At 45.0% G+C, this 26,902-nt stretch overlaps 1 protein-coding gene across 2 annotated transcripts in view; it reads right to left on the bottom strand.

The window, feature by feature from the left end:
• Positions 1–26,902, bottom strand: part of WDR7 (WD repeat domain 7) — a 3,592,087-nt gene that overhangs the window by 3,505,346 nt on the left and 59,839 nt on the right. The gene's annotated exons all lie outside the window — the stretch shown is intronic.

Below are 26,902 nucleotides of genomic sequence, written 5' to 3' on the forward strand. Positions count from 1 at the left end.
TGAGTCTATGGGCAACTTAGACTGAAAGGCTACAGAGGTGGCTAATGCTCTAGTAGAATGACCTTTTGGTGTAGCTGGTAGCTCTTTATTTCGTAACTGATAAATAAAGGCAATAGTATCAGATAACCATCTGGATAAGGTCACCTTAGAAACTGGAAGGCCTTGTTTGTTGAAAGCATACAAAAGAAATAACTGGTCTGACTTTCTTAGTTCCTTAGTTCTATGGAGGTAAAAACGCAATTGTTTGTGCACATCCAGTTGGTGGAGCTTGTATTCTGCCTTGTTGCTGTGATTGGGAAAGAAAACTGGGAGATCTATGGATTGATTTAAATTGTTCTCTGAGCAGACTTTAGGAATAAAGGATGGATTGGTCCTCAGAGAAACTCTGTCCTTGTGAAACACCAGGTAAGGAGGACAAACACATAGTGCTTGAAGTTCTGAGACACGTCTACCTGAAGTGACAGCAACCAGAAAAAGTGTCTTCCATGAAAGAAATTTTAAGGAACATGATGCTGCCGGTTCAAAGGGAGGCAAAATTAAGGAAGCTAAAATTAAATTGAGATCCCAAGGAGGAGGAGGATCGCTAATTGGGGGTCTAAGAAGAGATGTTCCTCTCATAAAGGCCTTGCAGAGCTTATGAGACATTATGCTAGAATTAAACATACTGATATGAAAATTAGAAATGGCAGCTAGCTGTACTCTAATGGCAGCGGAAGCTGCACCAAACTGAAAAAGTTGTTCTAGAAATTCAAGAATTTCATGGACTGGGGCTGAGAAAGGATCCAAATTTCTAGATTTTGCCCAGTAAGAAAACCGTTTCCATTTACTAGCATACATTTTCCTTGTAGTAGACTTATGTGAGGAAACAATAATATCATGGACTGCTGGGGAGATACTGGAAAGCCTGGCTAAGGTTGGTAACCATGCTGTGAGCTGGAGAGTTTGAAGGGATTAGTGCAACCCGCCTGATTGATGAATCAGAAGATCTGGAACCGGGTCCAGAATCCACAGTTGATCCAGAAGGTGGTGGTGCAGGAATGGGAACCATATCTGTCGAGGCCAATATGGGGCAATGAGGATCATTTTGCAACCCAACGATTTTGCTTTCTGTATGAGTCTTGGTATTAGGGGAAAAGGGGGAAAAGCGTAAAGGAGTCCCTGAGGCCAATAGTGGACTAGAGCATCTCTGGGTATATGACCTGGAAGAGGAAGTAGGGAGAAGTAGCTTCTGTACTTGTTGTTGAGAGGAATGGCAAATAGATCGCAGCAAGGCTGTCCCCATTTGCGGAAGATAAGATCCGCAACTTCATGATTCAGAGACCACTCGTCAGGCATGAGGATAGCTCTGCTGAGCCTGTCCGCTATGACGTTGGATTTCCCAGGGATGTGCGTTGCTATCAGAAAAAGTTGGGAGGAAATCGCCCATTGCCACAGTCTGAGTGCTTCTCGACACAAGGGGTAAGACCTGGTCCTGCCCTGTTTGTTGATGTACCACACCACTAACATGTTGTCCGTTTGGATTGCAATGGTCCCGGAAGGAAGAGAGTCTTGAAGGGCTTGCAATGCTAGGAGCACCAGTCTCATTTCTAGGACACTGATATGCAGATGGTACTCACGAGGTTGCCAAGTGCCTTGGACTGTCCTGTCTAGATAATGCCCCCCCCCCCACCCTATCAGTATGAAAGGTCTGCCCTGAATCACTAGTGGGGAGACCATCCACCAACAAATGTGCCTTTTGCATATTTCTGTGATCAGGATCATGTGAGACATGGGTAGCTCCTGGAAAGACCACTGCGTGAAAAGAAGCCACTGAAGGATTCTCATGTGGAAACGCGCTAATGCGACAAGAAGAATGGCAGCTGTCATGGAGCCTAGAGCTTGGAGGACATATCTGACTTGAATCCTTTTGCTCTGCATTAGAATTAACACTTGTTGATGAATAGTGGAAACTCTTTCCTGTGGTAATATTTCAAACATTTCTTTTGTGTTTAATTCTGCTCCAATGTATGTGACAGACTGACAGGGCAACAAGGCAGATTTTTCGAAATGTAATGTAATGCCTAGTTGAGTACATGATGTGATTGTATAATCCCATGCCTCTAAGAATTGATGCCTGGTGGTAGCAGTCAGGAGCCAGTCGTCTAGATAGGGAAACACCTGGAATCCTTGACGCCTCAGGTGAGCCGTGACTACTGCCATACACTTGGTGAACACCCTGGGGGCAGAGGTGAGACCAAAGGGCAGAGCTCTGAACTAGTAATGACTGGCCCCTACCCAGAAACGAAGAAATCTCCTGGAGCGTCTGTCCATCTTGATATGGTAGTATGCGTCCTGAAGATCTATCGAGCACATCCAATTGTCCTGACCCAGAAAAGGGAAAATGGACTGCAGTGTCACCATCTGGAACTTTTCTTTTTGTACAGATTTGTTCAATCTGCCGAGATCCAGTATTGGTCTCCAGTCCCCTGTCTTTTTTGGTACTAAAAAGAATCTTGAGTAAGTTCTGGATCCTAGTTGGTCTGCGGGGACTTCTTGAATGGCTCTTTTTTCTAGCAGTCTTGAAACTTCTGTGACTGCATGATCCCTTAGATTGGGCGGGACCATCTGGGATGGACTTTTTAGATTCTATGGGGGATTGATGGAAGAGAATTTTGTAACCTCCTGATATAATGGATAGTACCCATCTGTTTCTTGTTATATTTTGCCAGGTTTTTGGGTACAGTGAAAGTCTTCCCCCGACTGCCTCCAGAGGTGAGCAGTCGGGCAACCCTTCAGGGATGCTGGAAGGGCTTTCAGAGAAGGTTTCTCTGTCACCCTGGTTTTGCGGTCCCCCTCTGCCATGAGGGTGGCATCTGTTATTGTTGTTTCCCCCTCTGCCACGAGGGAAAAATCACCATGTGTGTCAGGCAAGGGTCCCTGGGATTTTCGGAACCACATCTTTCCACTCTTCTGACCCTTGGGATAAGGTCTGGAAGGGGTGGAAAAATGGACTCTCACGGCAGAGAGAGGCTTGCCTTCCTGCTCACATTTGGTCAACATGTCTTTCACCTGAGGCCCAAAGAGAAAGGAGCCATCAAAGGGAGTACTGGTGAAGGACGCTCGAAAGGGTTCCGCAAACTGACACAGCCACATCCAAGCATGTCTCCTGAGAGCCACACCTGTCCTTGCGGCTCTGCCCGCTCCAACGGCTGCATAGGAAATCAGCCTCATGGAGGAGTTGACTATGGAATTAAGAGTCGCAAGCTGAGAAGCTAATTTGGCTGGTACTCCCTCAGCTGTAGGATCTTGAAGGGTATCTCCAAGCTCTTTCAGGAGATCCCTTTGAAGACAAGTAAAATGGCATAGATAGTTCTGGGACCTCACTGAAAAGGTCACTGAAGCAAACATTTGCTTTCCATATCTGTCCGTCGTCCGAGACTCTTTGTTTGGAGGATGAACAGATGAAGAGGTTTCTGCTAACTCTTTCTTGGTGGCTGCTGCTACCACCATGGGATCAACGGGCACACCTTTGGAGAGGAATTGTTTGTCCTGGGGGGCTGTAATAAATTTGTTTGGTCTCCTCGGAGTAGGTTCCACAGAATCTGGAGCTGTCCAAGCCTATCGAGCCACTATAGACATGAGTGGATCGAAAGGAGGAGATACCCAGGAGGTGGAAGGTTGGGAACCGAATACGTCCATGTATACAGACTCGTACTCAGTAGGGGCTAGGGAAGTCCAGTCCCCCCTCTGTCTAAGCATTTCAAGAATGTCTGAAAAGGAAACATCTTCAGAGGGGGACCTTGGGGACCCTTCCGATTCATCCATGTCTGTATCTGAAGTGACAGACTCAGGGGAGTCTATGTGCTTCCTCTTGCACTTCTTCTTCCGGAGAGGCTCTTCCGAGTGATCAGGGGAGGCTCCGGAAGAAGTGGGATCACCCAATGGGGTGTCCTGGGGCATAGGTTCCCTACGCTTGGAGTCTGGAGGTTGGAACAGACACCACGGGGGGCGGAGCCGATGGAGCTGGCAGTACAGCTGTTTCGGGGACAGCACACTCCGCATGACCTCAAAGGTGTCCCGACTTCTAGGCAGAGAAAGCTCTGGCTCCAAAGAGACAGGAGTCCTTCTCCGTGTCGAGGGTGACGGCTCCGAGGCTGATGTTGGAGCTGAGCTCACCTGCGCGGAAGGTCCAAGGGGGAGAATGGGGTTGGACAAGGGTCCGATGCCACTCCTCCCCCTCGGAGCCGACGAGAGAGTCCCGGCACCCAGATCCCTCGATAGAAGGTACAATCAAGGTACTTGGACCCAAGGATGGAACTGGAGAGATGATGATCGGCACCGACGGTTCTACTACCTGCAGATCCATGGTCTCCAGCTCCAAGCTAAATGTAGTTGGAGGAATGGAAATAGAGGCGGTTGAAGCTGATACCTGCTGAGGTGGGCTGGACAGTAATTTTGCCAGGGCCTCTGACTTAAGCAACCTACTTACTACTCTCTCCACATCATGATCCGATAATCTAGAGGATCGAGAGGAGTGGGAAGAATGATGGCTACATTCACTCTGTAACAAGGGTGACTGAGGTGCCAAGTGGATGGGCTCCAAGGATGGAGACCTCAGTCTCTTATGTCTCCAAGACGGCTCCGAAATAGCAGATGGAGATGAAGGAGGAGTTGCCTTGTCAGTGCCAGCCGGCACCGACATACTTGGTTAGTCAAGTAAAGGAGTCGGCTCCGAAGGTGGAGCCGACGGCTTGACAGACTTAGGGGATTTCGCTGGCTGAGTACTTTTAGCTGGAGAATCCTGAGGCTTCAATAATCCTCAAAGGATTAATTTGTTTTTGCGCTCCTGCAGGACCCTTGGACTAAAAGCCTGACATATAGAACAGAACAGGAGTCCTGCAGGTGAAAAGCACCCAAACAATATACACAACTAGTGTGCCCATCTGTCAGAGACATTTTCTGACAGCATGAGTCACACTTTTTGAAGCCAGATACCTTGGTATCTTTAGACATTTTCCTAACAACAACAAACTAAAGAACCACAATAACAATAAGAAAAAAGTTATAATTATTACAACTTAAACGGCTAACCTAATAGAGGGGGAGGAGAACTCTCTAAGTTAAAACGAGTTCAAGGGAAAAGAGGCCTGCGGAAAGGAGTGACGGCCAACCAAGCACACACACTCAATATAAGGCGATAAAGGGTATAAGTACTACGAGACTAAGGTTAATAACACTTTTACAATTAAAATTTTACAATAAACAGCAAAAATATGCAATACAAAACAATCTAAGCCTGAGCCAGTAACGAAGCAACCTCGCAGCTGAAGTGGCAAACGAGATCTGGGTAGCTGACGCTGGGCATTCTGGGATAAGGGCTAGCCTCAAGCCAGTAAACAGCTCTCGATCTATAGAAGATGGCCGAGTCGGAAACCGAGGATCGGCTCAGAACCAAAACAGCAAGAACGAAGGCGAGATGGACAACTTAACATCAAAGATGTTGTTACCCATAAGCAGTGAGGCAGGATTCTTGGCATGTACTACTAGTTCAATGATAAATGTCAGGTTATATATTCTTGAGTGATACTGTACATAATTTCAGCTGCTGCTAAGGTATGGTCAGTTAGTATAGCAATTAACTGTACAGCCAGAAATTTCAGATTTTCTACATCAGGCTTTAGTGTGGTTGCCCTTTCCAAAATAACTGCTCTTCATTATAGGTTCATAGATGTTTACTAGGCTAACGACCACAAGGGCCTTTTTAAGCCTAGCCATACATCCCAAATCTCTGACAAGTTCTGATACCCCTAATAAGTGTAAGCAGGGGCTTGAGAGATGAAACATTTACAAGCAGGGACCTGAGAGATGAAAACCATTTACAGGTTTTCTGTGTCCATTGGAGACATACGTGTCAAATCAGGGATGAATTTCCTGTTCCCAATCAAATTGTCCAAGTTACACTTGAATTTGGTTAGGAAGGAACTCTGTGTTACATGGATGGGGAGTCTGTTCTATAGATGGTGTAGTTTCTGGGATACATACCTGTCTCTCCAGCAAGTCCTATTTATATCCCAGGCAAGGTTTAAGTCTTTAGAATGGGGTAATTCTGATACTCTTTGTTCTGTGGATATGCGGAAGGTCCATCAGAGTGCGATCTGACACTGCCCTGTATGCCAAGCATAGATCTCCCCTCAAAAGCCTGTAGGAGACAGAATACAGGGATGGGGCCTTGAGACGGTTTGCATAGGTCATTTTACTTATGCCCTTTATTCTTTTAGTGAGAAACCTCTGTGGATGTTCCAATTGTTGGATATGCCTGGTTACGTACATACCAAAGGGGGGATTCTACTCAATGATAGGTCTGATGAATGCCGAATACAGTGGAAAAATAATTTCCTTGGACTTAGATGCCATACCTTTGTTTATAAGTTGTGTAACACAGAAGGATTTCCTCACTATTGCAGACACATGATGATCAAAGGTTAGATTACTATCTACGTGTGTCCCTAAGTCCCTGACTACAGGGTCAACTCTAAGGGATGTATTGTCAATATGATAGTTATCAGGGGTGATGACTTCCCAAAGGATACTATTACGCATTTCTTGGCATTTAGTTTTGGTCCATGGCTCTGACACCAGTAATTTGTCTGTGTCAGCACCTCGTGGAGAACATTTCTGTCAGCGTGGAATTCAATGACAGCTCCTAATTTGCAATCGTCTGCAATTTTAGTTATCTAGAGACCAATGAAATTGGCCTTGACTTCAGAGAAGTAAATGCCAAAAAGGAGTGGACTACGGACTGATCCCTGAGGGACTCCACTTGTGACTGGCCTCTTTGTAGAGATGGACTCCCCAATTCTAACTTCCTGGTTCTTGTCTGTGAGCCAGTTGGCTACCCACAGGGGTGACATACGAGTTTGTACCCAACCTCTTGAGTTTGTCAACAATGCCCGTGTGGGGTATTGTGTTAAATGCCCTGGCCAGGTCAAGGTAGGCAGTGTGAACCATTTTTCTCTCATCCATTGCTTTTGTTACCTTTTCAAAGAAGTCCATCGGGTTGAGTAGGCATGATCTTCCGTTCACAAAACCATACTGGGTTGGGTCCAGTGTCTGGAGGCTTCATAGGTTCATAGGTAGGTACTAGGCTATCGGCCCGAGGTCCTACGTAAGCCTAGCCAACAAGGTTCCCTGGCTTATGCCACCCAAGAAAGTTATTTTCTTGTGCCACTGTCGAGCAGAGACAAAGAAGGGATCCCCAGGGTGTATTTCCTATTTCGCATCCACTCATCAAGATTTTTCTTGAAGAGTGCTAATGAAGAACTTTGCTCGACATAGATGGGTAGCCTGTTCCAGAGTATGGGAAGTCTCTGGGACAGGAATCTATCCCTCCAGCATGTCCTGTTTATTGTGGTGACAAGGTTTAGGTCCCTAGAGCATGTAGCTCGGAGGGATTGGGATTTCTTTAGGTGTAGCATGTCCAACAGCTCTGGGTTTGACATAGCTTTATATGTTAGGCAGAGATCACCTCGGAGTAGACAATATGCTACAGAGTAAAGCTGGAGTTTTCTGAGATGGTCAGTGAAGGGCATCTGTTTGAGGCCAGTAATCCTCTTTGTGAGGTACTTCTGTGGCCTTTCCAGCTGCTGCAGATGTCTTGTGAAGTACATTAATATACCTCTATTGACCATTTCCATGACAATGCTTTCCATGGCTTTACATACAAGACTAGTGAGATGTATGGGTATGTAGTTTCCAGGGTCTGTAGATGGCCCATCTTTGTGCAGAGGGATGACTGTTGCTGTTCTTCACTCATGAGGCATGAAGCTTGTTTGGGGGCAACAGTTAAATAGCAATTCCAGAGGCCCCAATAGGTCATGTTTCATGCTATTTAAAAGGCATCGTAGAATATTGTCTGGGCCCACTGATGCAGTGTTCCTGGTCTTAGAGAGCATTAATGACCTATTCCCTAGTGATAGTAGAGGGAGTTGTATTTGAAGGTATTTCCTGAGTTAAGGTTGAGGGGGAGAGGGGTAAAGTTGGAGATGAACTTATCAGCCAGGGGGTTTGCTATATATTCTGTCTCAGTATAGGTAGCTCCATTTTCAATGAGCTCTGCACACAATTGTGTATTGCTTTTGAGGCTGCGGACACAGCTGAGTACTTTGTGACTGTCCTTGGCCTGGGAGGCCAAACTTACCTCAAATTTGGCTTTGATAGACTTTATTTGTCCTCTGAGTTGTTTGTTTAGTTTGATGAGGGTGCTTTTATCCTGCTGGGTGCTGCACCTCCTAATTTTTGCCATGATTTTCTTCCTTCTGTTATATAGCCTACTGAGTTTGTGATTCCATCAGGGTGGCTTGTTTTTTGAGTTAGCTCTGTACTTCCTCCTGGTGGGTACAGCTGCCTCTATGCAGCTATTAGCATGCTCGTACAGGGTTTCTGTGAACAGTTTGTATAGGCAGCAATGTTCTCAGGGTTTATGGAGGCTTGAAATTTGCCAGGTTATCACTTAATAGTAAGAGGTTACCGTTAGAGTAGTTCCTGAATATTCCAGGTTTAGCTGGGGATCCAGGATTTATTTTTCTTCAACGGAGACTATTTTGTGGTCCGAACTTACCAGGTTAGACATTACAGAAGCGGGGTGTGCAGCACTTTCCCATATTAGTGAGGACCAAATCCAGCATGGTTGCACCCCTTTTTGGTGAACTATCTGGTCCAAGGAGTCTGTGATTACAAAATCCAGGAATCTCTCTGCCTGTACGTTTGGTGTCATATAGGATTCCAAGTCAATAGTGGGGTAATTAAAGTCACCCATGAATATGGTATTGGATTGGATGGTAAGTGTTTCTAATAACTTTAAATACATGGTACGAGTTTCCTGGGTCATAGAGGGGGACCTACAGCTTGCAAGAAAATGCTATTGGATTTTGCATATGGTGATTTAAACATGGAGCAGCTCAAGTGCATTGTCCTGTTTGACCATCCTTTTTTTTTTTATTTCTGATGTAAAGAGAGACACCTCCACCTTTAGTCCCTGCCTGTGAAGTAGCTGGTCTAAGTGTGTGAAGGGCATAACTGAAGTATAGGAGGTAGACGTAGACATAATTCTTAAAGTTTGTAATTAATGTTACAGCATAAACTGACATTTTCATAATAGAATAATTTATTTGGACAGACAATAACAACAAAAAAACATGTCACTGTGAACATGCTTACTTTCTTTGCTGTCTCACTTGTACCTTCCATACTTCAGTTATGTCCTTAAAGCCTGGGGACTAAGTACCTCTGAGTTGATCAAATTGCTGTATTTTCAAAAACTAATTTGCACTCCATGGCTTACGTTGCTGTCTTACAATGCTTGATTCTTCAGTTCTTGGCTAGGGAACCTTCTGAGCAGAGTCTACATATGCTCCCTGTGGCCATGTGGGCTTTCTCTTTGTGCTCCAGTTTCCTTCCACACTCCAATCATGTACTTTAAGCTGCCAGTAAGTATACATATTGCATGCATACCTATTGGCATCAAGCAGTAGACCCATAACGAGTGGTGTACCCCAGAGATCGGTCTTGTGGCCTCTGTTGTTTGGGATATACTTTTCTGAGGTGCAGGCCAAAATCAGTGGGCTATGGCTGACCAAGTTTGCAGATGACTGCAAGCTGGGTGCTGTCATCAATTCCCCTAGTGATGTCGACATCCTCCAAAAGGGTCTCACCCAGAAAAATGACTGGTGCCAGAAACATGGCTCCAAGCTGAATGCCAAAAATTGCATCATCATCTCCTTTGGGGAGAGTGATGTCCCCACAAATTATCACACTGATTAATAAGGTCCTAAGCACGCAATCAGTCATGAGGGACTTGGGAACCCAGGTTGATAGCAAACTGACTTTTGACCACCATATTGCCTCTGTTGTACAAAAATCTTTCTACATGGCCCACCTCAGTAGTAAAGGTATCTCATCTAGGGACAAGGTGGTCATAACATCCCTCTATTGTTTCCTTATAAGGCCCATTACTGAGTATAATGCCCCTTTCAGCATGTACCTCACAAAGCACATGTAACCAGGAGAATCCAGGGCCTCAAATAAGTACCCTACACAGATAGGCTAAAGGCCCTGTCCCTCTACTCAGTCTCCTACAGACTCCTCAGAGGTGACCTCTGTCTGGCATACAAAGCAATCTCAGACCCTGCCTTGACAGGACTTGCTGCATATCTGCAAGTCAAGCTCCACTTGAGTAACCCATTGGCACTCTGCATTTCAAGTGCTGACATTTCAATAGGGAGCCAACAGAGACAATCCTTATTAGTCACAAACCCTAGAGAGATTTGGGTCTTTTCCTGTTTTCAGTGTGAAGCTGTCACAATGTAGGCATAGGTTCATAGTTTCATAGATAAATACTAGGCTAAGTGACTTTTGTGGGACATTTTAAGCCTAGCCAATTTCCCTCAAAGGTGAGATTCAAACCCTGTACCCTGTGTGTCTACAAGGTAAACACCTTAACCATTATGCCAACTGCTCGGGCAAGCATCCAACTCATACTCTGGGTCAAGGTAACAGAGGCAATGGAAGTTAAAACCTTTGTGGTGAATCCACATCTTGCAGTCATCTCAGTTATCCACTTTTACAACAGTATTCAAATCAGAATCAGTATCAGTCATGAGACTAATAACAGCACTGAAAAGATTTTCCTCTATAGGGTTACTTATCTTTCTTCTGGAAGTAGGCCAGCCAACAGACTGATGACACTGTAGTCATTCACCCATAGCAAAATACATGGCAAGAAAGAGATGAGGATGGTGTCAGCCAACACTTCTCAAATACTTCTAATGTTCTTGTGTGGTAGTGGGAAGGAGCTGGCCGAAAACTTGGGAGAAGCTACAGTTCTGTAAGTCAGGACAGTCACTCAGGCTACCAGTGGGCAAGGTACACAAGTGATGAATGTAACAATGGACAGTATGATGAACAGCATGTAAAGTGCAGTTGTGTACACTTACCATAAATGTAGATGTTCGAGTGTATTCACTGTTGCAGTCATTACATTTGGGTAATCTGCTAGCAGGTTGCCCTCAGTCAGCCTGATTAATAAAGGCTTGGGTCCTGCGTCAGTTGCTGTCCCTTCTTCCATGACGTCAGGTCATCAGAGGTATAAAACATGCAGCCGACACCATTTTCATCAGTTTTTCTTGCCCCAGATATCAGGTACCCCCCAAATGGGGAGCAAAATATAAATATATATAAATATATATGCATGTAATTTAGAGAACAACAACTATACCTCCAAATAAAAGCAAATACACCAAAAAGGCTTTTGAGCATAGTAAAAGAAAGAAGAGGTACAGTAAAAGAAAAACACAGGGGGCTGGCGGGTGGGTAACCAGGACTGCAACAGTGAATACACCCAAACATCTACATTTATGGTAAGTGTACACAACTGTACTATGTTCGTCGTGTTTCACTGTTGCAGTCATTACATTTGGGTAGAATCCCAAAGCTATGGTTGGGAGGATGGAATTATACAGCATTAGGAGCAGCTATAAGGCCCTGCAGGACAGCAGTGGCAAAACCTGCTCTGGATTTAGAGAAGAGAGGTAAATGGTAATGTTTGGTGAACGTATGAACTGAGCTCCAGGTAGCAGCTTCTAGAATGTCTCTGGTAGGAACCCCTCTGAGAAAGACTGCAGAAGTAGATGCAGCCCTGGTGGAATGGGATCTGATCCCCTTGGGAACAGGTTTACCATGGTGCATGTAGCAGAAACAAATACAATGGCTTATCTATTTTGAAATAGTCTGCTTTGAAATAGCCTTTCCCTCTGCCCCTGCAGCAAATGCCACCAGTAATTGCTCAGATTTTCTTAGAGATTTTGTCCTATTTAAGCAGAATCTTAGTTGTCTGTGTACATCCAATGAATGCAGAATCCGCTCACTCTTGTTCTGTGGATTTGGGAAAAAAGTTGGCAGATGAATGGTCTGATTAAGAGCCACACTATATACCACTTTAGGCATAAAGGATGGATTGGTCCTGAGCGCCACCCTGTCTGGGTAAAAGATAATAAAAGGCTCCACTGCCATGAGAGCCTGTAGTTCTAAAATCCTTCTAGCTGAAGTGACTGCTAAAAGAAAAGCAGTCTTCCAAGAGAGAAATGTTATGTCTGCAGTAGCAGCTGGCTCAAAAGGAGGTAGGGTGAGCTTTTCCAACACAAAATTGAGGTCCCATGCAGGAGTCGGTGCTCTCCTGGGAGGTCTTAAATTTTTGGCCCCTCAGAGATACGGCTTTAGCAGGGGATGAGAAAAGAGGGGAGGCTCTGTGCTGTAATGAGCTGAAATGGCAGAGGCATGGATTTTTATGGAAGAGAAAGAGAGGCCCTTGTGAAGCATCTCAGTTAAATAATGCAGAATCTGAGGAATATTGGGCATTGCTGTGCTTATTCCTTGTGCTTGGTTCCAGGCACAGAATCTTTTCCATTTATCAGCATAAGATTTTCTAGTACTAGGCTTTCTAGCCTCCAAAATGACATCCATCACAGGTTTGCCGAGAGATGTAACTGGTGAATTTAGTTGATTAGCCATGCTGCAAGATTCAGAGTTTGGAGCTGAGTGTGCAGAATTTGATAGTTCTGCTGAGACAGTAGATAAGGTGTCTGAGGCAGGTACCACGGAGGAAGGTGTGACATATTGCGTAGCAGCGGGTACCAGTGTTGGCGAGAAACGTCTGGAGCAATCAGAATCATTTTTGGTTTTTCCTGTCTGACTTTTAGTAAGACCTTGGAGAGCAGAGGCAGAGGGGGAAAGGCATAGACTGATAGGTTTTTCCAGCTGAAGGATAGAGCATCCACTTTCCAAGCTTTTTTGTGATGAATTCTTGTGCAGAATTTGTCCAACTGATAGTTTTGGAGTGAGGCAAAAAGATCTATGTCTGGGCTCCCCCATATGCGTGACAACATGCTGAAGATTTGTGGATCCAGTTCCCATTCGTGTGGGTCCATAAGATTTCTGATTAGTTCGTCTGCCAGAGTATTTTGCTTTCCTGGCAGGAATTGAGCTTGTAGATGTATTTGATAAGTCAAGGCCGTGTTCCACAAAGCCATGGCTAGTCTGCAAAGGGGGTAGGAATGGGTATCCCCCTGCTTGTTTATGTACCACATGACTGTGGTGTTGTCTGTCTTTATCAGTAGTTGTCCTGGATGAAGATAGTCCTTGAAGGCTGTCAGAGCATTCTGTACAGCTAGCATCTCTTTCTGGTTGATATGTAGGTGCATTTGATTTGGGCTCCATTGACCCTGAATGCATCTCTCTGCCAGATGCACCCCCCAAGCATAATCTGATGCATCTGTAGTCAGGGTTTGGGTGGCAGGGGGTGGAATAAATGACAGTCCCTTGTTTTGATGACAGGCCTCTGCCCACCATAGGAACTCTTGCTGCAGGCAAGGAATGATAGGAATCATTGTTTCCAGGCTGTGACAATGTTGATTCCATAAGCTTTTTAGGTACCATTGAAGTTTCCTCATATGCAGTCTTGCATATGGAATTATTAGAATGCAGGAAGCCATGAACCCCAAGGCCTGCAGAATTTGTCTTGCCAGTAGCTGGGTTTTTGTGGCCACTTGTTTGAAGTAAGTCATTAACTGAATTTGTTTTTCTGACATCGGTAAGGAGCCCCAACGGGGTACTTAGCTTTAGGTTGAAAACTTCGGTTCTGAAACTCGAAAATGAAAATTTCAGGAGTCGGCCGACCGGCACTTGCAAACTGCTTCTGCTTCGGGCACCGCACGGCAAGAAAGACTGGTGAAAATGGCATCGGCTGCATGTTTTATACCCCTGATGACCTGACATCATGGAAGAAGGGACAGCAACCGACGCAGGACCCAAGACTTTGTTAATCAGGCCGACTGAGGGCAACATGCCAGCAGATAACCCAAATGTAATGACTGCAACAGTGAAACATGAAGAACATCCTCTGATTACTGTCTGAGTTGAGTTTACATGATGAACATCATGTAAACTCAACTCAGACAGTAATCAGAGGTCAGAATTAAACTTCAGACCCTTGCAGCACTGTGAGGAGGAGTCCATATACTATACCTTCCTGGTGAAGCAGACACCATCAGAAGAAGAAATTGCAATATGTAGCTTTATTCCATATCATCACTTTGATTAAACAATATGAAAAATGATCGCAAGTCCATTAACAAAGTTATGAGTACCATCTGGCTTGATTTGTCATATTGTGTGCTGCTTTTTATAACTGAATAATTCTGGTTCAACAGAGAGGTAACTCTTCTTGAATCATAAGATCTCTCCTTTCAATTTACTTGAAGACTTTTTTGCCATTTTACACTGTCCACTAAGTCAATTTCAGTATCACACTCTTCTACCATTGTCATATTTACATCATTCTGCACTGGTTCATATTATCGAATGGCAGTCACTTCTTATTAATCCACAAAGATCTTGTGCAACGTATATCCTGAAAGGCATTTGGTAAAACATAAAATTTCAAATCTCTCAACCTATATTCTCTTAAATAAGCCAAAAGAAGAAGTTATGTACTCACCATAACATTCGATGTATGTAGTCCATCTCGCCTCACATTCTTACTCACGGGTTCGGAGCCGAATATCGGCTCCGACTCGGCCAACTTTTTATTTACTAGCTCAAAGTCTCCCATTGGCTGGGCTAAGCAGGTATCCCATGCTGCACTGCTCCATATACCCAGATCTAGTTTGCTGTGAAACCAACAATCACACCTCATTCATAACAACAACCCAATAAGGTTAACACTAACAAGGAGAACAAGAAAACATAAACTACCATTGAAGGGTACTCTAGAACTAATTATAACCTCCAAATCCTCCAGGAAGTGGGCAGGTGGGAGGGTACGTAAGAATGTGAGGCGAGATGGACTACATACATCAAACGTTATGGTGAGTACATAACTTCTTGATGTTACGTAGTCCAATCTCGCGTACATTCTTACTCACGGGACAGCGTCCCCAGTACCTCTATCCTGGGAGGCTCAAAGGAAGATACTCCTGAGGACTGTGGAACCAAAGGAAGCTAGACCCCTAGAAGCTTCGTCCAGTTTGTAATGAGTAATAAAGGTGTGTGGAGAAGCCCACGTGGCTGCAGCACAAATATCATCCAAAGCTATTCTGGCATGGTATGCCATAGACGCAGAAACAGCCCTAGTAGAGTGAGCCTTGATGGGGAATGGTAGATTCTTTCCCGCTGAAGAATAAATAAAGGAAATACAATCTGAAATCCATCTGGAAATGGTAACCTTGGAAATAGGGGAACCTGCTCTATTTTCTGAAAAGGAAACAAACAATTGGACAGATTTTCGTAGGTGTTTGGTCCTGTGTAGGTGGAATCGTAGTTGCCTGTGCATATCCAGTTGATGGAACCTAAACACTGCCTTGTTCGAGAATTGAGGGAAGAACACCGGTAGCTCAATAGACTGATTGAGATTAACAGAAGATGTTACTTTGGGGATAAAGGACGGATTGGGTCTGAGAGAAACTCTGTCCTTATGAAAAATTAACTACGGGGGTTTGATGGAGAGAGCTTGAATCTCTGACACCCATCTGGCTGATGTGATGGCTATTAGGAAAGCTGTCTTCCATGACAAAAACTTTAACTCACAGGTGGCAGCCGGCTCGAAAGGTGAAGTAAGGGCTTGCAAAACAAAGTTTAGATCCCAGGGCATGATAGGTTCGGACACAGGAGGCCGGAGTAACACGGTGCCCTTTAGAAAGGCCTTACAGAGTTGGGCCATAAGGGAAGGCTCATAGGAGGTATGAAAGTTTGAAATAGCCGCCAGCTGGACTTTTATGGTAGCGGGCGCAGAGCCCTGCTGAAAGAGCATGGACAAGAAATCCAAGACAGCAGCAACTGGGGCTGTGAAAGGGTCAATTCCTTGGGCCTGAGCCCAAACAGAGAATCTCTTCCATTTGCTGGAGTAGAGCTTCCTACTCGAGGACTTATGAGAAGAGGATAAAATGTGCACCACCTCAGGTGAAAAATGATGAAGTCTGACTAACGATGGAAGTGGAGTAGCCAGGCTGTCAACCTGAGGGTCCGCAGGGAGGGATGGAACTGTCCCGACATGTGTGTCAGTAGGTCTGGAACTGGGTCCAGAATCCAAGGAGTGTCCACAGCGAATGGATGGAGAAAGGAGAACCAGACTTGGCAAGGCCAGTGTGGGGCAATTAGAATCATCTTGCTTCCCAAGGAAATGGCTTTCTGAATCACTCTTGGTAACAGAGGAAATGGAGGGAAAGCGTAGAGCAGACCGGAGGGCCAATTGTGGGCTAGAGCACCTCTGGGTGACTCCCCCTGCGGGGGGATCAGGGTGAAGTAGTTGTTGCATTTGGCACTGAGGGGATTGGCAAAAAGATCACAGCAAGGCTGACCCCACCTGCTGAAAATCTGTTCCGCAACCAGACGGTTCAGGGACCACTCGTAAGGCATCAGAATAGCTCTGCTCAGCCTGTCTGCTATCACATTGGCCTTCCCCGGAATGTGCGTTGCCACTAGAAACCATTGGGTAGACACTGCCCACTGCCGCACTCGCATTGCCTCTCTGCACAGGGGGTAAGATCTGATTCCTCCTTATTTGTTTAGATACCACACAACGGACATGTTGTCTGAGTGTATTGCAATCGTCCCCAGAGGAAGAGAGCTCTGAAGTGCCCGCAACGCCAATAATACAGCTCTCATCTCTAAGACATTGATGTGCAGATGTACCTCGTGATCTTGCCACGTGCCTTGGACCGTCCTGCCAAGATAATGCCCCACCCCATCTGGGAGGCGTCCGTGGTCACCGGGGCAACAGGTGACAGATGGACAAACGGTTTCCCCTCATTCAGATTGGTGGAGCACAGCCACCAACTGAGATCCTATTTGCATCGGTCCATGAGTAGGATCTGGTGGGAAAGGGGGAGTTTTTGGAGAGACCATTGAGCAAATAGAAGCCATTGAAGAAGCCTCATGTGTAATCTCGCTAGCGGCAATAGCGTAATCATAGCTGCCATGGTGCCCAGAAGCTAAAGAACCCATCTCGCCTGTACTTTCCTGAGGGGTAATAAAGCGTGAACCTGATTTTGTAATACTCCAATCCTTTCGTGCGGCAAAAAGGCCCGCATTTGAACAGTGTCTAGCTCTGCGCCTATAAACATGACATGCTGTGTGGGCAGCAAGGCAGATTTTTCCCAGTTCAATGTTATTTCTAGTCTTTGACAGAGGATAATGGTAGCGTCCCTGGCTTGGATGAGTAGATGCCTGGTAGGGGCGGTGAGGAGACAGTCGTCCAGGTACGGAAACACTTGGAATCCTTGATGTCTCAGTTGAGCTGTCACCACCGCCAAACATTTGGTGAACACTCTGGTGGCTGTGGTGAGACCAAAGGGCAGGGCACGAAACTGAAAATGACTGGCTCCCAGCCGGAAGCGTAGGGGACTCCTGGATGCCCTGTCCATTTTGATATGATAGTAAGCATCCTTGAGGTCGATGGAGCACATCCATACTTCTTTTTCCAACAATGGAAAAATGGACTGAAGGGTGTCCATTCAGAACTTGGACTTCAGAACGTAGTGGTTTAATCTGCTGAGATCTAGAATGGGTCTCAGGTCCCCTGTTCTTTTCGGCACTAAAAAGAGTCTTGAGTAAGTCCCTAATCCGATTTGGTCTGAGGGGACAGGTTGGATGACTCCCTTCTTTAGCAGCTTTGAAATATCTAATGATGCGTGATCCCTTTGACTGGGTGGAACGTCTGGGATTCTTCTGACTGGAGTGGGGTCTGATGAAAAAGGGATGGCGTAACCTCCGGAAACTATTCATAATACCCATCGATCCAGGGTGATGCTTTCCCAAGCTTCCGGGTACAACGATATGCGGCCCCCAATTGGCTCCGGAATAGCACAGTCGGGCAACACATCAGGAACGATGGTAGGAAGAACTGCGAAAGGAATCACAGTCTCCCGAGTTGAGGGGGCCTCCTCTGCCTCTGGGGCGGCATCTTCCAGAATAACCTCCCCCTCCTCTGCCTCTGGAGGGGGACTCACCTTGTGCGGCCGGGAAAAACTTCTGTGATTTTTTGAACCACATCTTCCCTCCCCTCTGAGCCTTGGGGTAATGTCTCGAGGGAAGGGAAAAACGGACCCCTACGGCAGACAGGGTCTTTCCCTCTTGCTCGCACCTGGTGAGGGTGTCTTTCACTTTGGTCCCCAAGAGTGAGGACCCATCAAAGGGAGCGTCAGTGAAGGAAGACTTGAAGGCCTCTGCAAAATGACACAGGCGCATCCAGGCTTGCCTCCTGAGGGCTACTCCTGAACTGGCTGCTCTACTCACCCCCTCGGCTGCATATGATGAGCCTCATGGACGAGTTGACAACAGAATTGAGGGTAGACACCTAGGCGTTAACCATGTGCGTTATCGCCTCAGGTATGTTACCCGCTAGAGTATCTCCCAACTCCTTGAGGAGATCTCTCTGGAGCAGAGTAAAGTGACAGAGATAGTTCAGTGACCGTAGGGTGAAGGTCGCTGATGAAAGGGTACGCTTCCCATACCGGTCCATGCTCCTAGACTCCTTGTTAGGAGGATGGACGGAGGAAGAAGACTCTGTTACTTCCTGCTGTGTGGCCGCCGCCACCACCATGGCATCTACAGAAACCCCTTTGGACAGAAACTCTTTCCCTGGGGGGGGGGGCAGAAAGAAACTTATTGGGCCTTCGGGGTACAGGTTCCACCGAATCAGGATTCTCCCACACCTTTCGACAAATTAAATCCAGGAGCTCGTCGAAGGGTGGAGACACCCAGGAGGCAGAGGGTTGAGCACCAAAGGCCTTGAGGAATACAGACTCCTCCTCAGAGGGGGTCTGGACGGCCAGTCGCCTCTCTGTCTCAATATCTCCAGTATGTCGGAGAAAGAGACGTCATCAGAGGATGACTTGGGGGACCCCTTGGACTCCTCGAGGTCGGTATCAGAAGTGAGAGACTCATCCTGGGAGTCTATGTGCTTCCTCTTGCACGACTTCTTTCTAGGGGGCTCCTCAGGCACAGACTCTGAGGGGCCCTCAGAAAGTTGGGGACCGCTCATGGGGGTATCCCCAGACCTTTGGGCTCTGCCATCTATGGATAGGGGGACGTCAGAGGCTCTAGCTGGGGTGGAAGGGGACGGAATGACCGATCTGGGTGATGTACCTGACGATCTGGCCAGTGCGCTCCACATGGCCTCGAAGGCGGGTCCCCCCGAATCAGAGGACCGACCGGCCTCCGAGGCCATGACGGGGTCGAGGTCCCCCGAGCCGATGCGCCGAGAGGGAGGCTCGGAACCGACAGGTGTCCCGAAGTATCCCCCTCGGGCCGGACTGAGGAAAGCCGAGTGCCGAACCCTGTGGACTGAGCCGACGTCTGCCCCGATAAACCCTTGAGGGGTATCGGAGCCGGAGCAAGAACATCACTCGGAGTGGAGCACTCTGGCTCTGAAGACAAGGAAGTGCTTGGAGGAGGAACCATCGACACAAGCATCGGGTTAGGCTCCGGAGCCGACTGGGTTGGAGCCGAGAATAATTTTGCCAACACTGGCGACTGCAGGAGCCTCTGTACCACCCTATTGACATCCAAATCAGAAAGCCTGGATGATTTGGAGGACAGGGAGGGAGATTGGGATCTCCTCTCAGGACAGCCCTGCCTAACACTGGGTGACTGGCTCCGAATGGGTTCCAATAATATAGGAGCCAACGCCGATTCCAGTACTACAGATACCTCCTGCGGCCCCGAGGACAGAGGAGCCAAGGAGGTAGAGTCCAATTTAGAGATTTTCTCCGGAGGCTCCGAAGATACAGACGGAGCCGGAGATCTTTTCTTCGCCTTCGAAGCTTTAGACTTGGACTTAGAACTAGAAGTCGAGTCTAAAGACACCTCAAACGAAGGTTTTAGAAGTCCCTTCAATATTAGTTTATTTTTTCTCTCCTGGAGCACCCTCGGACTGAAGGCGTGACAGAAGCTACAAGACTCTTGCAAATGAATTGCTCCTAGGTAATAAACACATACGGAGTGTCCATCTGTAATGGACATCTTGTAATTACACTTTGAAAATTTTTTAAACCCGGAAGGTTTATGTTCCTTCTGATCCTTGGACATCTTGTACAAGAATACCACAGAACGCAACTTAGCCTGAAGAAAGCAGCAAAGGCGGGAAAACTACTAAACACAGTACACACAAAGGGAACCAAGAACCTCTAAGTAAAACGGTTCTTACAATTCTCAAACACTAACCACAAGGGAAAACACTAAGAACAGGCTTAGACCAATAACCAAGAACAAACCCAAGGAATGAAACTCTACATAGGAAGGAGGACTAGGTCCTCTAAGTGAAATGGGCCTAGCCCACCAGAACAGTCAGGGATACCAACTACACAAATATAAACACACTGCAAACACGCAACAAGAAGAAATACCTATTAAAATAGCTTTTGTGGTTAAACAACTAGAAATTTCTCGAGAGAAATTGAAAAAGAAGGTACTTAGCCACAGCCAAGCGAGACCACGTCCTAGCTCCACGAGCGACAAACGAGATCTGGGGATATGGAGCAGTGCAGCATGGGATACCTGCTTAGCCCAGCCAACGGGAGACTTCGAGCTAGTAAATAAAAAGTTGGCTGAGTCGGAGCCGATATTCGGCACCGAACCCGTGAGTAAGAATGTAGGCGAGATTGGACTACATAACATCATATGCTCTCTGATGTTAAGTATGAACACTATAAAATCTCATCTTTACCTTTAAACATTTCAAACTAAACCAATATACGAGTCTTGCCTACTTTGCAGTCACTGTCAAACCAGGTACGAAAATCTGTGTAGTCTACCCATCTTCATTTGCTACTGTCAGATTTGACCCTCACTTAGTCATTTATTATAGCATTACTGGATAACATCTAGAGAGTTGGGTTCCTTAGTCTGTGCTGGGATTGCAGTAGTGGCAGTATTGTGAATTCTGCTCCAGGATTTGTGCTTCAGCCCCTTCACTACTTTTTATAGCTATATACACCTGCTTAAAGTTGCATTTCAGTGCCTTTCTGTTTACCTTGGCACTGTTTTTCTCTATTCTTTGAGGCCCAGCCCCCAATGAGACATTACGTTAGAATTTTCTAAACCATAGGACTTGAGCTACAGTATTGGCTTTATTTTACTGGATCACTCTCTAGTAAGTCTGCTATATTTAGCACAAAGCTATGTCTACCCAGTAGACTCTGAGAGGTGTGGAGAGCCCCAAAGTGGAAGATACAACATTTTCATCAATGGGGGGGGTTCTTGTATTTAAAGTCTGCTTAAATATTTTAAAATGCATTTAAAGTGATCTGTGTGGTAATACGTTTTTTACTTTTCTGATTTTTGTGCATGTTTTAGGCAAAAACAGTTACCTGTTTACATTTTTTTAATTTGTTCTGGGACCTCAGACTTGTAGCTTCATTTGTAGTTGTGGGAAGATTGTAGCATTGTTTATACATTATACTGCACTTCTATTTCCATAGGCAGAATTACATGTAAAAGCTAACTTTTTATATTTTGAACCCAGTCTAGGGCAACAATCCTGTAGCTTCATTCACACCTGTGGCAGGACTGCGATATACTGGTAGATTTGAGCCTCGTTTAGTCATTTATTACAGTGTTACTAGTAAAATTCTGCATAGTTTTGTGCCTTAGTCTGTGGTGGGATTGCAGCAGTGGCAGAATTGTGAATTCTGCTCCAGAATTTGTGCTTCAGTACTTTGTACAGCTGTATATATCTACTTAAAGTTACATTTCAGTGTCTTTCTTTTTATCTTGCTACAGTTCTTTGACTCTACCCCAGCCCACACTGAGACATTATGCTGAAAGCTTCTGAAATTTCTAACCATAGGACTACAGCTCCAGTTTGAATTTTTTTCTAACCCTCCCACCCTTCTCTTACGGTAGTTATAACATTCTGCAACTCTGGCTTGCACCCCTTATCGTAATTTGACTTCCAAAGCCTTTCCCCTTCATTGTTACTGTCTGTGTAACCTATTTAGGTACCTTCCCATCCACTGTTTTCCATATATTCATTATAGTAAGTCCCCACCTAGCAAAAAAGTACTGCAGTTGAGTAAGCCTCTCCTACTACAAGCTGTCTCCTGCTCATTCCCCCAAAGCTCCCATCTGCTTAGTGCCCTCGCCACACTTTTAGAGGGTTCTGAATTAATCCTCCTCTATCCTTGGCAGATAAGAGGTTTATTTCACTACTTTGCACTTCAGGTAACTGTTTACGAAGTGCTACTGCTTTATTTTTGCTTTACTTGTTGATTTTGCCTTTAAATCATCCTAAAGGTCCCTAATACTTGAAATTAGGGAAGTTTAAATTGTTTTGTTGTAGCACAGCTCTCACAAGCAATCTTTCTTGTTTTTTTTACATCAAGACGTTAGCCGTGCCCTTTTCAGACACAAATGCCCAGAAAGTAAATTGTATTTATAAAACTACCCTTAGAACTGAAACCTGAAACTAGTGTGGCTAAAGCAAAGCCATTGCACAGAAACAAGCTTACGGCAGTTAGTCTGCACATTAAACAGCACTACTAACAAATCTTACCACAATCTAACCTAGTCTACTACCAAACTGCAGAAACCACACAAGGAAACCTTTGTATAAACCAGTCCACAACCTGTAGTTGCCCTACCAAATACAAGTCCAGACAACATGGATACACAATTTCCAAATGCCTCCATGGCCATCTTGGTGGATATGGGCATTATGAGACATTCTAGTAATTGTCTCATGTTCATAAACAACCATTTAATCCTAAAAGAAACAAACACAGTATGTGAGTGGATGCACATACACAATTTCACTGGAGGCAAAAATCTCACATAAAAACAAAGTTGTCAAGAACACACACACACTACATCCACCACACAGTGTCAACCACACACACAGACCAATTTATTCTGAGGCCCTAATAAGCAATCTTCCAAAACCTCAAAGACCTCCTAAGCCTATAAATAGCAACACCTATCCTCAGCAATCTCCAAAACACTCATGAAATGAAAAGTACAGTTGTGCAAAATCTTACCATAACAGTAGATGCCCTTCTCTTCACTATTGCCGTATTCTTTACAATAGGGATCTTCTGCCAAGGGTAGCCTGATGTCTGGCCAGTATACAAAAGCCTTTAGTTGTAATGTTTACACCATATGTCACATGTATGATCACCGCGCATAGTGTAGGGCATAAAGGTGACGTCCGGACGTACCATCCTCAGAAGTGAAAAACCCCAGTAGGAAAGACAGTCCAAGGATACCAATAGGTAGCAAACACATCCAGATGGAAAAAGGACTGGGGGAGGAGGGAGGGAGTGAATACTGCAACAGTTAAGAGAAGGACATCTACTGTTATGGTAAGATTTTTCACTTTACACAACTGTACTATGTCCTTCCATATCACGGTTGCAGTATTCTTTAAAATAGGGAGAATTCAATAGCTCAGGAAGAAGATAGGGAGGAGGAGAGGAAGGGCCAGCAGAACCCTCTAGGAAGCCATGGGGAATGGCTAGCAAACCCTAGAAATCACATCCAACTTATAGTGTTTGGTAAATGTATGGACAGGTTAGGCAGCTGCCTCAAGAACAGAATTAGTATCCAACACCTTGAAAAAAGCACCAGAAGATGCCACAAAGCTCTAGTAGAAAGAGCCTTAACAGTAGAAGAAAGGCTATTCCCATGACAAGAAAAATAAAAAGAAATGGCTTTAGAAATCCAAGAAGAAATGGTTTGCACAGAAACAGCCAAACCTAAAGACATAGGATGAAAACAAACAAAAAACTGGTCACATTTACGAAAAGTTTTAGTCTTACACAAATAACATCAGAGTTGCCTTGGCAAATCCAAGGTGTGCAAAATCTCACCACTAGCATACTGTGGAGAAGGGAAAAAAGTAGGCAAATGAACAGACTGATTAAAAGACAACTCACTAACCACCTTGGGCATAAAAGAAGGATTAGTATGAAAGGACACCCTGTCCTTATAGAAAAACTAAAAAAGGAGGAACAGCGATAAGGGCTTGCAGCTCAGACACCTGTCTGGCAGAAGTAAGGGCCAAAAGAAGAAGAACAGTCTTCCAAGAACAATGCTGTAAGGAAGCTGAATCAGCAGGCTCAAAAGGGGTCCGAGTCAATTTTTCTAAAACAAAGTTAAGGTCCCAGGAAAGAGGAACAGGCTTCCTGGGAGGCCTAATGTGAAGCACGTCTTTAAGAAATTGCTTAGCTTTGAATCTAGAGGCTAAAGAAGGAGTCAAAGGCAGACAAGCAGAGACAGCTGATAGGCTGGCCTTAAAAGAAAAATATGCCAACCCACCACTGAACAATTCACACAAATAAGAAAGAACCAAAGAAACATTCAGAGTCAATGGATCCAGGTTATGAGAAAGACACCAAACAGAAAATCTCTTCCATTTGGATAAGTAAGATTTCCTATTGGTGTCCTCAGTAAAATGTGACTATAGGGGATCAAAACCCGATCACTCACAATGTTAGTTGAAGAGCGGACAGGTGGGGATGGATGAGAGATCCCTTGTCTTGTGTGAGTAGGTTCACCCTGTGAGGCAACTTGTGATGACTGCCCTTGGGAAGATGAAGAAGAAGAGGGAACCAATGCTTTCCAGGCCAAAATGGAGTCACCATCAAGATATTGGGAGCATCTTGTTTTATATTGAACAGGGCTTTCAAAATGAGAGGAAGTGGATGGAATGCATAAAGGAACATACCCTTCCAAGAAAAAAGAGAGGGTGTCCACCTTCCAGGCCAGAGGACATGGGGCTCTGGTACAAAATAGAGGAAGTTGCCTGTTCAGTGGGGAGGCAAACAGATCTACATCAGGAGTACACCACTGGTGAACCATGACCAGATACACATCTCCGTGAAGCATTCACACTTGAGATAGTGTTATGAACATGCTCAGAGAATTTACCAGTATGTTCTGATCTGAAGGAATATAATCTGTCTGAAGAGTCACCTGATACAGAATAGCTACCTCCCAAACTTGAAGGGCTAGCCTGCAAAGGAGATAAGACATTGTCCCCCCTTGCTTGCTTGCTGAGATATGTGATATAGGGGAAATATTGCCAGCCCAGCTATCTGGAATTTTGTAAATAATTCTATGTCATTTATGAATATTGATATGATCCATACAGAACTGTGTGTTATGTACTGAGCCAATATGTATCCACAGTGTACTCTGCTGGAACATAGAAAATTAACCTGCAAAACTTAAGACTAGTTGTGGTTAAGTTACTGTATAGCTGGGCCATAAACAAAATATGTTATCTCTCAGTTTCAGTTCAGTAACAGACACAATATCTATAGGTAAAAGTTTTTTGTATTGTCTTGGAGAGAAGCAATTACTTGGTTTCAAATGTAAAAGTGTTTTATTGTTTTAAGACTTCCAAGATCTGCAAAGATCTGAGAAATATGTAATTTTCACACAGACATGTTAAATTCTGTTAAGTTTCTGTTTAGCCTGGCAACTGAAGTCATGTGACAAAGAGTGATGTCATCCAAGCTGGCCCACCAGTAATGTCTGATATTAATTTGGGAATTCTCTCAAAGAGAGACCGTGCATTTTGTATTTTGTCTTGGACCTAGCAAGAACATCCACTCATCATCACCATCTGTACTTGCCTTGCTAATAGTAAGCAACTAAGGTACAGTCATTTCTTTTAGATATAGTTAGGAATATAGTAAAGATTAGTTTAGATGTTTTCAGTATTTATTTGGGACTGTCCTGCAATGTTGTTTTAAAATATTTCCTCTGTTTTTGAACTCTGAAGTAACTGTCTTTGTTTTCTGAGTATTGTCTTGTTCTTTTATTATTTATTAGTAAATATATTTAAACACATCGTTATGGCTGATATTTGTGAGACATATTTACTCTATTAGAGTACTTGCATACGTATTTGATGAAACTGTACAGGCCACTACTAACAACCTGGTACTTGGTCAAAACTACCATTTGGATTATTAGTAGCATTACACAGTAGGACTGGACACCCTTTGTTAAGGGCCTAGAGTAGCTGATAAGAGTGGTTGGTGGCAGTGATAATTACATTATAGTCTGGACAGAAGGGGGCATAGCTAGTAAACCTGTGCCAGTATTTCCCAGGTGTGCGTGTGTGCGTGTGTGCGCGCGCGCGTGTGTGTGTGTGTGTGTGTGTGTGTGTGTGTGTTTGTATATAAATCAAATCTCAAAGTGTGTGTGTCAGCTACTTGGGCAGGGACACGAAGCACTGGTTGGACAGAGAGGGTGCTGGAGGTTTTTGTTTGACCACTCAGCTGAGATCTCAACTCTATAGCTGTGCCAGTGGACAGTTATAGGGGAACTAGAGAAAAAGGGAGAAATCAGCCCCAGACTGACTGTGATCTCTGTATGTTCTTAAGGGAAATTGTACTCCACTGTGTCTGTGCTTGTCATCCTCCCAGTGTATACGTCCCCTAGTTGTTGCCAGTGATGAGGATTGAGGCTCCTTGATTACTGGGCCAGTGCAGGTAATTCACAAAAAAACACATCCCTGTGGTATTGTCTGTGAGACTCTTGAGGAGCTCTGGAAGGAAAATAGAATGAAAGGCCTGCAGAGCCATCAAAAGAGCTCTCATCTCTGACACTGATGTGGTCTTTCTTTTGCTGGGGTGACCAAAGGCCCTGCACCTTCAGAGCACTGAAGGAGGCTCCCCATCCTCTGTCCGTGGCATCTGTGAAAAGTTCCTGAGAGGGGAGTGGAGGTTAAAAAGGAAGCCCTGGGTTGAGAGACAACTGATTAATCCAACACTGAAATTCCAGCTTGAGGCATGGAAGAAGAGGGACAAGAAAATTTAAAGGATGAGAATCCTGAAGCCAAACTTACTTTAGAAACCACTGGAACTTT

The sequence above is a fragment of the Protopterus annectens genome, chromosome 1.part1, assembly GCF_019279795.1.
Source record: "Protopterus annectens isolate FY-2018-M chromosome 1.part1, PAN1.0, whole genome shotgun sequence".
Lineage (NCBI taxonomy): Eukaryota > Metazoa > Chordata > Ceratodontiformes > Protopteridae > Protopterus > Protopterus annectens.